Below are 15180 nucleotides of genomic sequence, written 5' to 3'. Positions count from 1 at the left end.
AACACTACAGCTTTCGTTTCACTTTAACCATTCAAGCATCAAACTCTTAAGCCAATTCAGAAGATTTGTGCCATGACTTTTGGTCTTTATAACATTTGAACTTTTCCAAGTTATTAAGGTTTTGTCAATTTTTAAAATCCATTCCTGTGACTGGACAAAACAGAAAATGCAACTCAGCAACTGGTCCATTTTCTACACTGGTACACAGGTATGCATTGGTATACATGGGACGGGTTCAAATCAAGTCTTGTACAGTGTAATGGTATGTCAGTTTTGCACACAGAGTGCTGTGGACTGATCTGATCAAAGAGTTTTGACTTTGGCTTTGTTTTTGGCTGAAAACTGTTTAATTAAAGTGTGGGCTGTCTGCACAAATAAGATAGATCCTGTCCAATGTCTGTCCTCAAAAGTTGTGCAATTAATACGAAGGGTTAGTTCAAGATAAAAATAAACTGCAGAAATGACGGTTAAATATTACAGTTTTGTTGTTAAAGTGCTTCAAATAAAACCACAATGCTCAATAAAATCTTTAACTGATTACACAAGCAGTTCTAAATAGTTTTCTGCCATGATTGATGTAGTTTAACTACTGACTTTAGAATTGTAGTTGTATTTTCAAATTATTTAAAATAATCTTTGATGTCTTTACAGCAGTTCAACCTTTCACATCTTTTTTGCAATTCTGCTGATTACACACTGGTGGCAAAGGCAATCTCATACCAATGGCAAAAAATATTAGCACTCCTGGTTGTGAAGCACAATTGTAGTGGCATAGTGGTAAAATGAGTTGCCTCTTGTTCAGAAGGTCATGAATTCAAATCCAGGTGTGCTGGATTTTCATAAATCATATCAGATGATTGTACTTCTTGTCCTTATGCTGATCTATGTCTAATAGATCTTATGTGCTACTTTACACATTTAATTCTTAAGCTGTTTTGCCGATTACACATTGCAGGAACTGTAAAAAAAAAAAAAAATGAAAAAGAAAAAGAAAAAAACATTCCCATTCTGATGATAAAAAATATTTGATTATTCTGCCAAGGTATGGCGGAGAGTTGTGCTGGCGTAGTGGTTAAAGAAATGGGCTCTTGTTTACATGTTTGTGGCTTCAAATCCTGATGCATTACCATAATAAATTAAGTTATATAGTTGTGCTTCTCCAAATGGTTATACAACTGCATATAAATCATTCATCAGGAGTACTCTTCTAGTTTTAGCTGTTTCATTTAATTTCTTTTTAATAAATTCTTTTAAGTGGAACTTGTCTGCTGGGTACTTGGACTTGTACAGTTTTCCTTGGGTCACTCCCAAGGTCGCGTTGTCTTTTGGGCCTTATACTGCCCGCCACACTTCACAAAGAATTTTACATGGCACCAAATTACCTCCACCAAGGAGGTAATGTTTTCATCGGCTTTATCTGTTTGTCTGTTTGTGTTCAAGATAACTAAAGTTATGGACGGACTTTCATGAAATTTCTAGGACTTGTTGGAAATGTGAAAAGGAAGAATTGATTAATTTAGTATCAATTTAATTTAATCTGTATCATAACAATAACTCTGTCCTTTGTAACAAACCAAACTGTAAGAAAAATCTGGGAAAAATTCAAACAATTATTGTTGTGATTGGACCTATACCTTACACATATTGGAGGCGCACGGGAGACCCATATAAGATGGCGGCACAGTGAGACATCAGCTCGTATAGGCAGCCTGATACAATGTGGCTTCTATATGTTTATATGATGTCTATGATCTGCTTTTCTGGGTAACTTCTGAATTGCATAGATTTGATGCAAAACTTTATTTTCAGAATTTGTACAACTGTATCTCTATATTGATAAATTAATAAATGTGAATAAAAGAGAGTCAACCGTAGTCAAGAGAAAGCCAGCAACTATTCCCGTATTTTGTTCACCATACGGTTGCAATAACCGGCGAAATATTGAGAGCAAATCATTTGGAATTACATTTAAGCAGCAGAAGATGGATGGATGGATGGATGGATGGATGAATTACATTTCACATGGTTGAATAATAATTTATTTGACCAGATAAAAATGGATAGATAAATCCAAAACATCCATAGACAATCAAACATGTTTGTATCAAATTCATTTATGCATTTATTTAAATTGTAGCTACCTTATATCTTACTTAAATAATATAAAAATATTTTTGCATGTGTTTTTAACGTTTTACAGTGATCTGTATCATAACAATATCTCTGTCATTTGTAACAAACAAAACTGAGAAAAAAAATGGTGAAATTACTGTTGTGGTTGGGCCTAGACCTTACAAAGAACTGCATTGGAGGCGCATGGGAGACCCATCCAAGATGGCGGCACGATGAGAAGTCAGCTCGAATAGGCAGCGTGACACAACGTAGAATCTATGTATATGATGTCTAACAACGAAGGGGAAAATGGAGAACGAGCAGGAGGAAGCCAAAACATTGATCAGCGAATAAAGACCTGAAGGATCCTCTTCATTTCCTCTCAAGGTATTCTCTGCACTATTTAATTGATAGCCTACTTTAAGCTACAGCTGGTGAGTCCGATGTACCTTTTATACGGACTAATGTTGGTTTCTGTCCTCTGCAGAGACCAGCTCGCTGGGGAGAAACTACGCCACAGAACAAGGATCAGATCAAGACGTTTCTTTAATGGGGGAAGTCTCGTCAGGAGAGCAGGTGAGGGTTTACATCCCCTCGGTGTGATATGCTTGGTTTAATAAGTAAGTGGCCGCAGTGCTTTAAGTCGGCCGGTATGCACCGGTACGTAGTACAGGCACTTTTAAATTCTACCTTTTTGGGAGGTTTATGGTTTAGACACACACACATACACACATTATATATACACACACACACACATATATATATATGTGTGTATATATATATATATATATATATATATATATATATATATATATATATATATGGGTTACAACGCTTGTTGTAACCCACAACGTCACGCCGTATGTCACGTTTTTTCACTCGCTTCTGTGTTTGCATTGAAGTGGACGTGTTTGGAATGAGAGGAAAGGCGGAGAAAAAAAAAACTATGGCGGCTGTAATGTTACAAACTGGAGCAGAGTTGAGTGATGACAGTAGTACTACTTAACAGTCATTCATTACACCAGGTGCTGCAAACTAAGCGAATGGCTGGTCAGTATTTTGAGTTTTTGAAGACTATTTCTAGATTAAAGATAAGATAATATTGCTAAGTGGCTTGGACCAGGCCTAATGCCGTGAAAAACATATTTCACAGAGGAAAAGTGTAATAGTAAAACACTGTTAAAACAGTCTGCTAATAATATAAATAAGTCTAAATGTTTTTTTTATGTTTTGTTTTTAACCCTTTCATGTACAGTGGCCCTGTAGTGGGCACCTATTTACAAGCTCTTTTCTTGCATATTCATGACTGAGGAGGGTATTTTTGTAAATAAACCACTTCAGTTTTTTTTCTTTTTTTACAAAAATGTTGCATTGTTTTTATTATTTCTTCATGCACGAAAGGGTTAATAAACTTTAAGTTATGTATTTACTTTCTAGTGTTATTTTGAATGTCCATGCAATGAGGCTTAAAGTTCATAAAAGTGTCTCCATGGCACTTTGAATTTGGCAAATGTGGATTTGATTTAGAACTTGCTGTGTTTGTTTTTTTGTCATTTCTGTGCTATAAAACTATTAATCTACAGATCAATTTATAGATCTACATGTAAATATCAGCCATGTTTTTGTCCCATATTTGCAGACAAACTGACAGCAAGTAATTAAGGGAGTACCACCACTTATTATGTTCCACTTAAAGCACTGAGTGGCCGTATTCCAGGTGTAGCCTGCGAGGCTAATAAGCAGGGGCGTCAACAAAGAGACCACCACAACAGTCAGTTTGTCATACCAATTGTGTTTATTTTACAGCGCTAAAACTCTAAAAATACAGATAAGAAGAGACAGAAAAGAGAGGCAGAAGAGAGAGGGGGAAATGCAGCGCTTTTCTTCCGGTCAGTCTGAATGATGGCGGATTCAGTATGACTATGACATGGTTTTATTTAATAAATAAAGCTAGAGAACGTTGTCGTAGGGCAGTGATAGTCACTGTTAATGCAACAAGAGCCGCACTCAGCAAAGAGCCGCCAGCCCCCCCCCCCCAAACAAAGTGTTGCTAGGCAACGTATCCTGCTACGTTGCCAAATCAGTAACATTCAGCTTTTTAGCAAGGAATGGTTATCCTAAATATTGCACGGAGTGATGGCATCTCAGCCCCATGCCTGGGTTTGCCACAGAAATCTTCCAGGAGCTGCGAGCTGATCACTCTGATTGGTTGATGCCCCGCGTCAAGTGGCAAAAGTTCAGCTTTGCCCATCTCTGGTTTTTGCGGAACGCATGTTGAGCTTAAAAACTTTTTAAAATTTTTGGCGCATTCTGCATGGAACACCGACACCCAAAACGCTCAAAACACAACGCGAGAATGCTCGACACTCCTTTGCCGCGCCTCCACATAGACTTTACACGGAAACCTGCCACTCTTGATGCTCAAAACGCGTTTGGTCTGAACACACCGTTAAGCTTGTTACATACTCCACGAGAAACAAGAACTGTGTTCTTGCTCTCAAGGCTGTAAGAACAAGAAATAAATTCTTTTTCATCAGGTCCATTCATACTCCACGAGAAGCAGGTCTGCAGCGGTGTGGGGTCACTGTAGGTGGTGATGTCTGCTTTTATATGCAATGAACCTGGTTGTTACTTCCGCCAAGGAGGTTATGTTTTTACTCGCGTCTATCGGTCTGTTTGTGTTCAAGATTACTCAAAAAGTTATGGGCGGATTTTTATAAATTTTCAGGAGTCGTTGGAAATGTGATGAGGAAGAACTAATTTAATTTAGATAGATAGATTTAAGGGAGAGATATGAAGAGAGAGAGAGAAAGAAGCTCAGTGTATCAGGAAATGTCCCTCAACAGTCTAAACCTATACCAGCATAATTAAGGGATGCCAACCACCCCTAGCTATAGGACTTATCAAAAATATAAGTCTTCAGCCTAGTCTTAAAGGTGGGGAGGGTGTCTGCTTCCCTAACACTAACTGGGAGCTTATTCCATAAGAGAGGGGCCTGATAGCCAAAGGCTCTGCCTCCTGCTCGGCTCTTTGAGACTCTAGGAACCACAAGTAAACCTGCAGTCTGGGAACAAAGTACTCTGCTTGGTATATAAGGAACTATGAGGTCTTTGATATATAGTGGTACTTGGTTCTGGAGAGCTTTATATGTGAGGAGAAGGGATTTTAAATTCTATTCTAGATTCAACAGGCCGCCAATGAAGAGAGGCTAAAACTGGAGAAATATGATCTCTCCCGCTGGTTCTGGTCAGGACTCTGGCTGCAGAATTCAGGATCAGCCCAAGGCTTTTCAGGGCATATTTAGGACAGCCCAGTAAGAGAAAGCATGAACCAGTTTTTCTGCATCACTCTGAGACAGAATGTCCCTAATTTTGGCTATATTATGTAAATGAAAGAAGGCTGTTTTAGTAACCTGCTTAATATGTGGGCCAAAGGAAAGGTCAGAGTCAAATATAACTCCAAGGTTTCACACTGTAGCACTGGAAGCTAAAGTAATGCCATCCAGGTTCATTACAACACTGGAAAATTTAGCTCAGAGTTTTACAGATCCACAGTGAACTGAGTGAACACAACAGTCTTTCTGACAGAATTAGGGTGCAGCTTATTCCAGAAAATATTATCGGACTCTGTAGTTGTGGTGGGATTTGTGCTACCTGCCAGCCACATCGGTTATTCTCTTACTTCCAGAAAATCCCACAACTGAAACAGTCAGAGGACAAGGAGAATCCATCACCTTCAGAGGTCAAAGTTGAAAATCAAGCCCACGTGTCCACCATAAAATCCATATCCACACTGTTCACAGTCACAACCAGCAGGGCTCTGCCAGACTCTCTGGTTCTGGGATCCCCGGGCCCCATCAGCAGTGGCCCTTCTGTCACATCAGCGTTTCAGGTGTTGCTCCAGGACTCAGAGCTGAAGCAGGAGGGAGGTGGAGTGTTGCGGCATGTTGTAGGGACCGTTTCTGCTCCAGTGTCCTGATTGACCGCATGTGTGACACACAGAACTCTGCAGTGGCCCAGACCAAGAACTCCCTATTCTCCCCAGTCCTCCCCCTGAATCCCCCTCGGGCATGATAGACATTTTGGGGTCCCTGTGGAGACCATGGTGCATGCTGACAAGGATTAAAGGGGCGGCAAGCTGCCGGGGCCAACACCGTGCAGCAGACGAGCTTCTGAGGCATATTTGGTCATATGGTGAATTTTTGTCGAGTTAGAGGAAAATAAAGATTATAGTCTCATAATCATTGTCTGAATACTGTTGCGAGCATATCATGTGGAATATCCTGGACTTTGGATTATAACTCTATCTGTGTGAGACTATATTGTCAGTGGATCCATAAGTCAGTTTTCCCCTGAGAAAGCTGAACATGACCTCGCTAAGCAGATAACACAGCTCTAACACTTGTTCTACAAAGATGACATTGGTGTGTCATTCCTGTTTTGAAGCTTCAGATTTTTCCTCTTTTTTCCTATAACATTACGCTTATTTTCAACATCTTTCAGCTGGGTATTTAACAAGCACAGCCAAAAGTCTTTCTAAATATAAATAAATAAATATAAAATAACTGTAATCAGAAAGTAACAAAAGTCACCATATAAATGTCTAAAAGAAAATAGAAATCTAAGCTTATTTAGTCCACGCAATGTATGTTAATTTAACAGAATCAGTGCCTAATGCTATAAATCACATCCCTTATCTTTTGGTTTATCCTCTACTTTTTCCAATATGTTTTTGCACTTAAAAATTTTCTCAGATGATAGAATTGTGTTTGCTCTAGTAAAAAGGGTCCTATGTACAATAATACATATGTTCGTCATTTAATCTTTAACTTCCTCTTCACTAAACTGTTAGAGGAAGATAATGCTCTCCCTTTTCTTTCCCAGTCCATCCAGGCACGTTCTGTCATATCCAACAGAGTCTGCCTGAACCAGGCTTTACTGTCATCTTTTGGAAAAATGCCTGTGATCTGATATTCAATCTTCAATATGTTCTTGTTCTTAGACTTGAGAAAATTTGCTTCATCATAAGTTAGTGTGGACAGCAATTTGTGCATATACAATTTTGATGCAAGGTACAACAGATATGTGGATCCTACAACCACTAACATTTGCAGATCTTTCACAGGACTTGCCATCATATAAGCAAACTTACACACATGCTGATTTTTCTGTGTGAATAGCTGCAATGGCCCCGTGATTACAGCAAAGCCAGCCAATCACACGATTTTAATTCACTTAGGAAAAGAGTCACCAAAAAATAACAAAAAACCTACAATATTTCCACACAACTCTCCACAGAATAGTCGGTCATACCTCTATTTTTAATTCCTCTTATGTAGAGTGAACCAGCCCGCACGTTAGGTTTGTTTTTCTGTTCCAACTTTTCCTTATGATACATGCTCATAGAGCTTCTTAAACACACATTCTTCACACCAGAACGTTAAAAATTTACATACGTCTTTACCATATATCTTCTAGATAAACATCACGCGTCACACCAGTCATAACTTCCTGACTTTCCTTTCTCTCTCTTATAACACATTCTTGTTGCCATTTCTTTAAACTTTCATTCATTCTAGTCATAGTTTTTAAATTTTCACATTTAATCCTTTTCTTTTCCAACACCCTACTGCGTTCTTTCTCTAATTAACTTCTCAACCTCTTCAGCTGGATCTTGCTAAGCAATCCTCCATGAGGAAAGCAAAACCTTCCACACCACAGAGAGAAAAATTCACAACATCCATCACCATATTTCTTCTTCAAAAACACCATAATGGGTAAATCTGATTTAAGTTGCTCCTCCATCCCCCGAGATTCCCCATTTTTACCTGATCTTGTTTCCACTCACAAGTCTTTTTCTTACCCAGACTTGTATTTTTACACACAGAAATTATTGACCTGGTCTCGCATTCACAGGATCTACTGGCCTGGACTTGTATTTTTACTCACAGGACTTGTTGACCTGGTCTGGTATTTTTTTTACTTGTATTTTGTTTAAGATTCAGGAGGTCTTGGAAGTATTCCTTCCATAGACACACAACGTCCCAAGTTGAGGTCAACAGCTCCCCGTCTCCATTGTACATAGTGTTAACAGAGCACTGCTTCCCCCTCCCAAGTGTTCAGATGGTGGATCAGAATATTGAAGCCTTCCAGAAGAGTCAAACTCTTCCCATGCCCGAGTTTTTGCCTTGGCAACAGCCAGAGCAGCATCTCACTGGGATGCCAGTATCCAACAGCTGCCTCCAGAGTCCCACTGGCCAGAAAGGCCTATAGGATTCCTTCAGCATGAAAGGTATTCCTCAGTACAGGTGTCCACTACCGGGTTCTGGGAATACCACCACTACAGGCACCAATGACATTATGGCCACAGCTCCAGCTGTCTGCCTCTACAAAAGAGCCACGGAACATAGTCCACTCGAACTCAGTGTCCCCTGTCTCATAGTTGTAGCTATGCGGGAGGTGGGAGTTGAAGCTTGCTCTGACTCTGTCAGATGTTCCCAGAAGACCCTCACTACACGTTTGCGCCTGCTTAACCAGACCCGCATCCTCACAGAAAAATGTGATTTTAGAAAAAACAGAGCCAGAAAAAGAACGACTCTCAACACTTTGTAATTATAGAATTAATAAATCAGTAGGGACTGCAAAAGTAGGCTTTCATCCTACCTTCTTTGCCTCTTGAAGCTTTCGCCATTACGCCTCCCTGGTTTGCTTGTCTGCTGCAGTTAGATCTTCAGAGAAGTGAACTCCTGGCCACTTACATGTTTAAGATTCCTTTGTCAACCTCCATATTTTGTCTCTGTGTTGCTGCTTGACAAATTAAATGATCACCTTTTTTCCTCTTTCCTTCCTAGTCGGTGGACAGTGTCAACAATGTCGTTCATCTTCTGTGCTGAGGATGGTGCAATCTCTGGCTGTGTTTCATTTCAGGGACTGAATACTTCCAAGTGGGAAGATTGCGTAGGCTACGACGTGTTCTACATAGTCTGCACTCACCAAAGTGCATTGACTTGCCAGTGAAATGAGACTGCCCATCTAATGTACAAGAATTACCCATAGTGCTCTAGGCCTCCGTTGCCTAGCAGCTACATATGCAAAGTCTATCAAATTACTGATCCAATTCTTCCTCAAAAAAGAAAAAATTTTCTTTACAATGACAGAAAATGGTGCCAGTAATTTTAATTTTATTTATTTTCATTTACCTGTGTGTCTAGATGACAAACATGAGGAAGAGGCAGACCAGACCAGCTCTCCTCTGGCTGACAGCTCATCTTGTCAAGCTGATGTTAACTTCAGTGAAAAATAATCCTGGTTAGATGGACATACAGTTCCTCATATGTACTCATACCCTCCCATTAAGGAGAAAAACAGCTGCCTGTGAAGTAAGCTGAAATTGACAAATGTATTCATAAAAATCATAAAAATTTGATAAAAATCACATTTTCGAATTTTGTTTGAATAGAAAGATTTTTTAAAAAGCAAAAAAAATGGGATAAAATCACGTTACATCACTCATAAACTAATATTTTGTTCCTCTCAATCAGACATCTGCACCTGTTGACAGGTATTTTGTCCCACTGTTCATCAGAAAAGTGCTCTAATTTGTCCAAGACCGATTTGTTTGTTTTTTTCTTTGACTCAATTAAAGGACAAAACCGTACCTTTACATCATTACATTATAATTTAGCACATTTTTAGCTACTGTTCCATAGTCTCCAGTTATTTGAGTGATAGTTATAAATTCAGCCCTTTTAATGAAAGGGAATGAATACATTTGAGGATGACTGTAATTAAATCCCGTGGGCTCACCATCTGCGGGAGGAGCCGTAGGGGTCGGGTGCAATGTGAGCTGGGCGGTAGCAAGGGGCGGGGACCCTGGCGGTCCGATCCCCGGCTGCAGAAGCTGGCTCTAGGGACGTGGAACGTCACCTCTCTGGTGGGGAAGGAGCCTGAGCTTGTGCGCGAGGTTGAGCGGTTCCGACTAGATATAGTTGGACTCACCTCGACGCATGGCTTGGGCTCTGGAACCAGTACCCTCGAGAGGGGCTGGACCTTCTTCCACTCTGGAGTTGCTCATGGTGAGAGGCGCCAAGCAGGTGTGGGCATTCTCATCAGCCCCCAGCTTGGTGCCTGCACGTTGGGGTTTACCCCAGTGGATGAAAGGGTAGTTTCCCTCCGCCTCCGGGTGGGGGGACGAGTCCTGACTGTTGTCTGTGCTTATGCACCGAACAGCAGTTCAGAGTACCCACCCTTTCTGGGGTCCTTGGAGGGAGTGCTGGAGGGTGCTCCTTCTGGGGACTCCATTGTTCTGCTGGGGGACTTCAATGCTCACGTGGGCAATGACAGTGAGACCTGGAGGGGAGTGATTGGGAGGCATGGTCCCCCCCCTCTGAACCCAAATGGTGTTTTGTTATTGGACTTCTGTGCTCGTCATGGATTGTCTATAACGAACACCATGTTCCAGCATAAGAGTGTCCATATGTACACCTGGCATCAGGATTCCCTGGGCCGCAGTTCGATGATCGACTTTGTAGTCGTATCGTCGGACCTGCGGCCACATGCCTTGGACACTCGGGTGAAGAGGGGGGCGGAGCTGTCAACTGATCACCACCTGGTGGTGAGTTGGCTCAGATGGTGGGGGAGGAAGCCGGTCAGAGCTGGCAGGCCCAAACGTGTTGTGAGGGTCTGCTGGGAACGTCTGGCTGAGTCCCCTGTCAGAGCGAGCTTCAACTCCCACCTTCAGCAGAGCTTCGAACATGTCCCGGGTGAGGCGGGGGACATTGAGTCCGAATGGGCTGTGTTCCGTGCCTCTATTGCTGAGGCGGCCAGCCGGAGCTGTGGCTGCAAGGTCGTTGTTGCCTGTCGTGGCGGTAATCCCAGGACTCGTTGGTGGACACCAGCAGTGAGGGATGCCGTCAAGCTGAAGAAGGAGTCCTATCGGGCCTTCTTGGCCTGTGGGACTCTGGAGGCAGCTGATGGGTACCGGCGGGCTAAGCGGCATGCGGCTTCGGCCGTTGCCGAGGCAAAAACTCGGGCATGGGAGGAGTTCGGCGAGGCCATGGAGAAAGACTTCCGGACGGCTTCGAGGAGATTCTGGTCCACCATCCGGCGGCTCAGGGGGGGGAAGCAGTGCTCCATCAATACTGTGTACAGTGGAGATGGGGTGCTGCTGACCTCAACTCGGGACGTTGTGGGTCGGTGGAGGGAATACTTCGAAGACCTCCTCAATCCTATCAACACGTCTTCCCATGAGGGAGCAGAGCTGGTGGACTCAGGGGTGGACTCTCCTATCTCTGGGGCTGAAGTCGCTGAGGTGGTCAAAAAGCTCCTTGGCGGCAAGGCCCTGGGGGTTGGATGAGATCCGCCCAGAGTTCCTTAAGGATCTGGATGCTTTGGGGCTGTCCTGGCTGACACACCTCTGCAGCATCGCGTGGACATCGGGGGCAGTACCGCTGGATTGGCAGACTGGAGTGGTGGTCCCCCTTTTTAAGAAGGGGGACCGGAGGGTGTGTTCCAATTACAGGGGAATCACACTCCTCAGCCTCCCTGGTAAGGTCTATTCAGGGGTCCTGGAGAGGAGGGTCCGCCGGATAGTCGAATCCCGGATTGAGGAGGAGCAGTGTGGTTTTCGTCCTGGTCGCGGAACAGTGGACCAGCTCTATACCCTCTCTGGGGTCCTGGGGGGGGCATGGGAGTTTGCCCAACCAGTCTACATGTGCTTTGTGGACCTGGAGAAGGCATTCGACCGTGTCCCCCGGGGGCTCCTGTGGGGGGTACTCCGGGAGTATGGGGTACCGGACCCCCTTGTACGAGCTGTCTGGTCCCTGTACGACAGGTGTCAGAGCTTGGTCCGCATTGCCGGTAGTAAGTCGGATTCGTTTCCGGTAAGGGTTGGACTCCGCCAAGGCTGCCCTTTATCACCGATTCTGTTCATAACTTATATGGACAGAATTTCTAGGCGCAGCCGAGGGGTTGAGGGGATCCGACTTGGTGGCCTCAGGATTGGTGAGGCCACCAATCCTGAGGTGGCGAATCCTGTCGTGGTGAAGAAGGAGCTGAGCCAGAAGGCGAAGCTCTCGATTTATCAGTCGATCTACGTTCCTACCCTCACCTATGGTCATGAGCTGTGGGTCGTGACCGAAAGAACGAGATCTCGTATACAGGCGGCTGAAATGAGTTTCCTCCGCAGGGTGGCCGGGCTCTCCCTTAGAGATAGGGTGAGGAGCTCAGTCATCCGGGAGGGGCTCAGAGTAGAGCCGCTGCTCCTTCGCATCGAGAGGAACCAGTTGAGGTGGCTCGGGCATCTGGTCAGGATGCCTCCTGGACGCCTCCCTGGTGAGGTGTTCCAGGCACGTCCCTCGGGGAGGAGACCCCGGGGAAGACCCAGGACACGCTGGAGGGATTACATCTCTTGGCTGGCCTGGGAACGCCTCGGGATCCCCCCCGCAGAGTTGGCAAATGTGGCTGGGGAGAGGGAAGTCTGGGCTTCCCTGCTTAGGCTGCTGCCCCCGCGACCCGACCCCGGATAAGCGGCAGAAGATGGATGGATGGATGTAATTAAATTCATATGTGGTTATTGGACACTGCCGCTATCCTCCCAGCTTGTCTGCTAGGACGAATATATATATATATATATATATATATATATATATATATATATATATATATATATATATATATACATTTTTTATTTTCATAAAAGAACTGGTGCTCTGCTGCTTATTAATTTCTATAAGGCGTGCAATGAATTCTGGGATCAGGGAGGGCGGACTTGAAGGGAGGATTAGAAGGAGCCTTTGAATTGGACAGCACTTGGCGCGCCATTATGACGTAAGCAGCAGATGAATCTGCATCTGCAAGTGTGCAGACCCTGAATTGAATCACACCCATTATGAGTTGGTTTGTTAATTCTTCTTGCTTTCATTTTCCATTTCTTTCTTGCACAACTTTTAACTGGTACCAGAAAACATGAACACATCAAGCCAATTTTAGCTTCTCACCACTTGCTGCCTGTACCTTTTAGAATTGATTTTAAGTTCTTATTGTTTGTTCTTAGCTTTAAATGGACTGGCCCCTCAATACATTATAGAATGCCTCCAAATTTACACCCTAGCTCGCACCTTGAGGTCTCGGGGGCAGTCCCAGCTTGTGGTGCCTAAGATGAGACTTAAGACTAGGGGGGACAGGGCATTCTCCGTAGTTGGCCTGAGACTCTGGAATGCTCTGCCCCCTCCATGTCCGAGCTGCCTCCACAGTGGAGTGCTTTTAAGTCTCGTCTAAAGGCCCACTTTTATTCTTTAGCTTTTAACACTGTGTGAGTTGTGTGGTCCTGTGTCTTTTGTTTTATTGTTCCTTTTAATTATTTTAGTGGGTATTTATTTTTAATTGTTTTACCTGTTTTTATGATTTTAACGACATTAATATTTAGTGTTATTTTATATTGTGATATTCACCTTTGTGCAGCACTTTGGCAACATTCTGTTTTTAAAATGTGTTTTATAAATAAAGTGGATTGGCTTGATTGGATTAAATATTTTTTATATTTACTAAAACAGTGATGTAGTCCCCCTGAACAGCGCAGTATTCTGAGAATGCCGCAATGATGCATAAATTAAAATATATCACCAGGTGATATTAATTAAACGGAGCCTCAAGGCAAATATTTTGCCTCAATCAATTTTTGCACTCAGTTTACTCAAGTTACCCGAGTAATTGTTGCAGCTCTAATTCAACCACTAGATTGCACCTTTGTATTGTGTTCATGAAGTCAAGTTAGTCTAACAGGACAAACTGAAACATGTTGACCAGTATCATGCAAATTTGTATTTGTTATAAATGTAATTATTATTCTTTGCTGTGCTGTAATAAGCCTGAGTGTGAGAAGTAAACCACTGGACTTTTAGCTGTTATACAAATAAGCTACAACTTTTGATGAACCAATCAGTTGTGAAAATGTCTTATGGGAAATTTTTATCTACTGCATGATTTTGAACTCCAGCTTTATCTGTATTTTTATTTCAGGTTTCCCGGAAGATGTGCAGCAGCAGTTGGTGATTTCCGAGAGAGGTCCTTGTAAATGAAGTCTGGACAAGCAGGACCTTGAGTCCCATTTCATAATAGAGGAACCAGAGGAAGTATGGCCAGCCAGGATGGAGAGCAGTTGATGATGGTTCTATTGGACAGTGTCTCCAGTTTACCAAGGATGATAGCTACTGTGAAGAGTGAAGATGATGAAAAAGAATCTGTCGTTGTTATAATCAGTTTACCTTCATCAAACCCAAACTAAAGGCAACACAGAGGTAGAAGCTCTGATCAATAATCCTGCTGAACAGATTAGGTCAGACTCTGATGAGGAGGACCAGAACTAACCAGTAATCCAGACCTAAGCACTTATTTACAATCAAATAGTGAGAAAAAGGCTTCAGGCTCTTCACAAAAAAACATTTGCCAGATTTTGGAGGTGAAATGGAAGGTGGTGATAAAGACTGGAATGACAGCAGAGCACATGGGTCAGTTGTAAACAGTGATGTGGAGTGTAACACTGCCATAAAAGAGCTCGATTCTGACTGTGGTGAAGAGATTTACTCCCAGAGATCTCATCAGAGCCACTTAACTGAAAGGTCTTCTGGCTGTTTGAGCAGTGACAAATGTTTAAAAGCTTTGCAATGTGTTACTTTGCAGAAAAGAGTCCACTCAGGGACAAAAAATGTCAAATGTGAGATCTGTGGTGAAACTTGTCTTCATCAAGTGAATCTTAGAATACACGTGAAAAGCCACACAGGAGACAAACCAATCAGCTGTGATGAATGTGGACAAATATTTAGTAGTAAGTCAAACTTAAACCAACACGTGAGAATCCACACTGGAGACAAACCATTCAGTTGTGATGAATGTGGACAAACATTTATTTATAAGTCAAACATAAACAGACACATGAAACGCCACACGGGAAACAAACCATTCAGCTGTGATGAATGTGGACAAAAATTTTGTTACAAGTCAATCTTAAACGAACACAAGAGAATCCACACTGGAGACAAACCATTCAGCTGTGATGAATGCGGACAAAGAT

The 15180-nt window shown here is 42.7% G+C and overlaps 1 long non-coding RNA gene across 1 annotated transcript; it reads left to right on the top strand.

Annotated features, from left to right (window-relative positions):
- Positions 1-2407: 2407 nt before the first annotated feature.
- LOC306760600 lies at positions 2408-14674 on the top strand. The gene is made up of 3 exons (XR_013771447.1): positions 2408-2499; positions 2600-2688; positions 14130-14674. It is a non-coding gene; the product is annotated as an uncharacterized lncRNA (long non-coding RNA).
- The last annotated feature ends 506 nt before the right edge of the window (positions 14675-15180 follow it).

This window comes from Telmatherina bonti, assembly GCF_933228915.1.
Source record: "Telmatherina bonti genome assembly, chromosome: 9".
Classification (NCBI taxonomy): domain Eukaryota; kingdom Metazoa; phylum Chordata; class Actinopteri; order Atheriniformes; family Telmatherinidae; genus Telmatherina; species Telmatherina bonti.
Note: the sequence above shows the minus strand (reverse complement) of the source record. Positions and strands in the feature narration are given on the sequence as shown.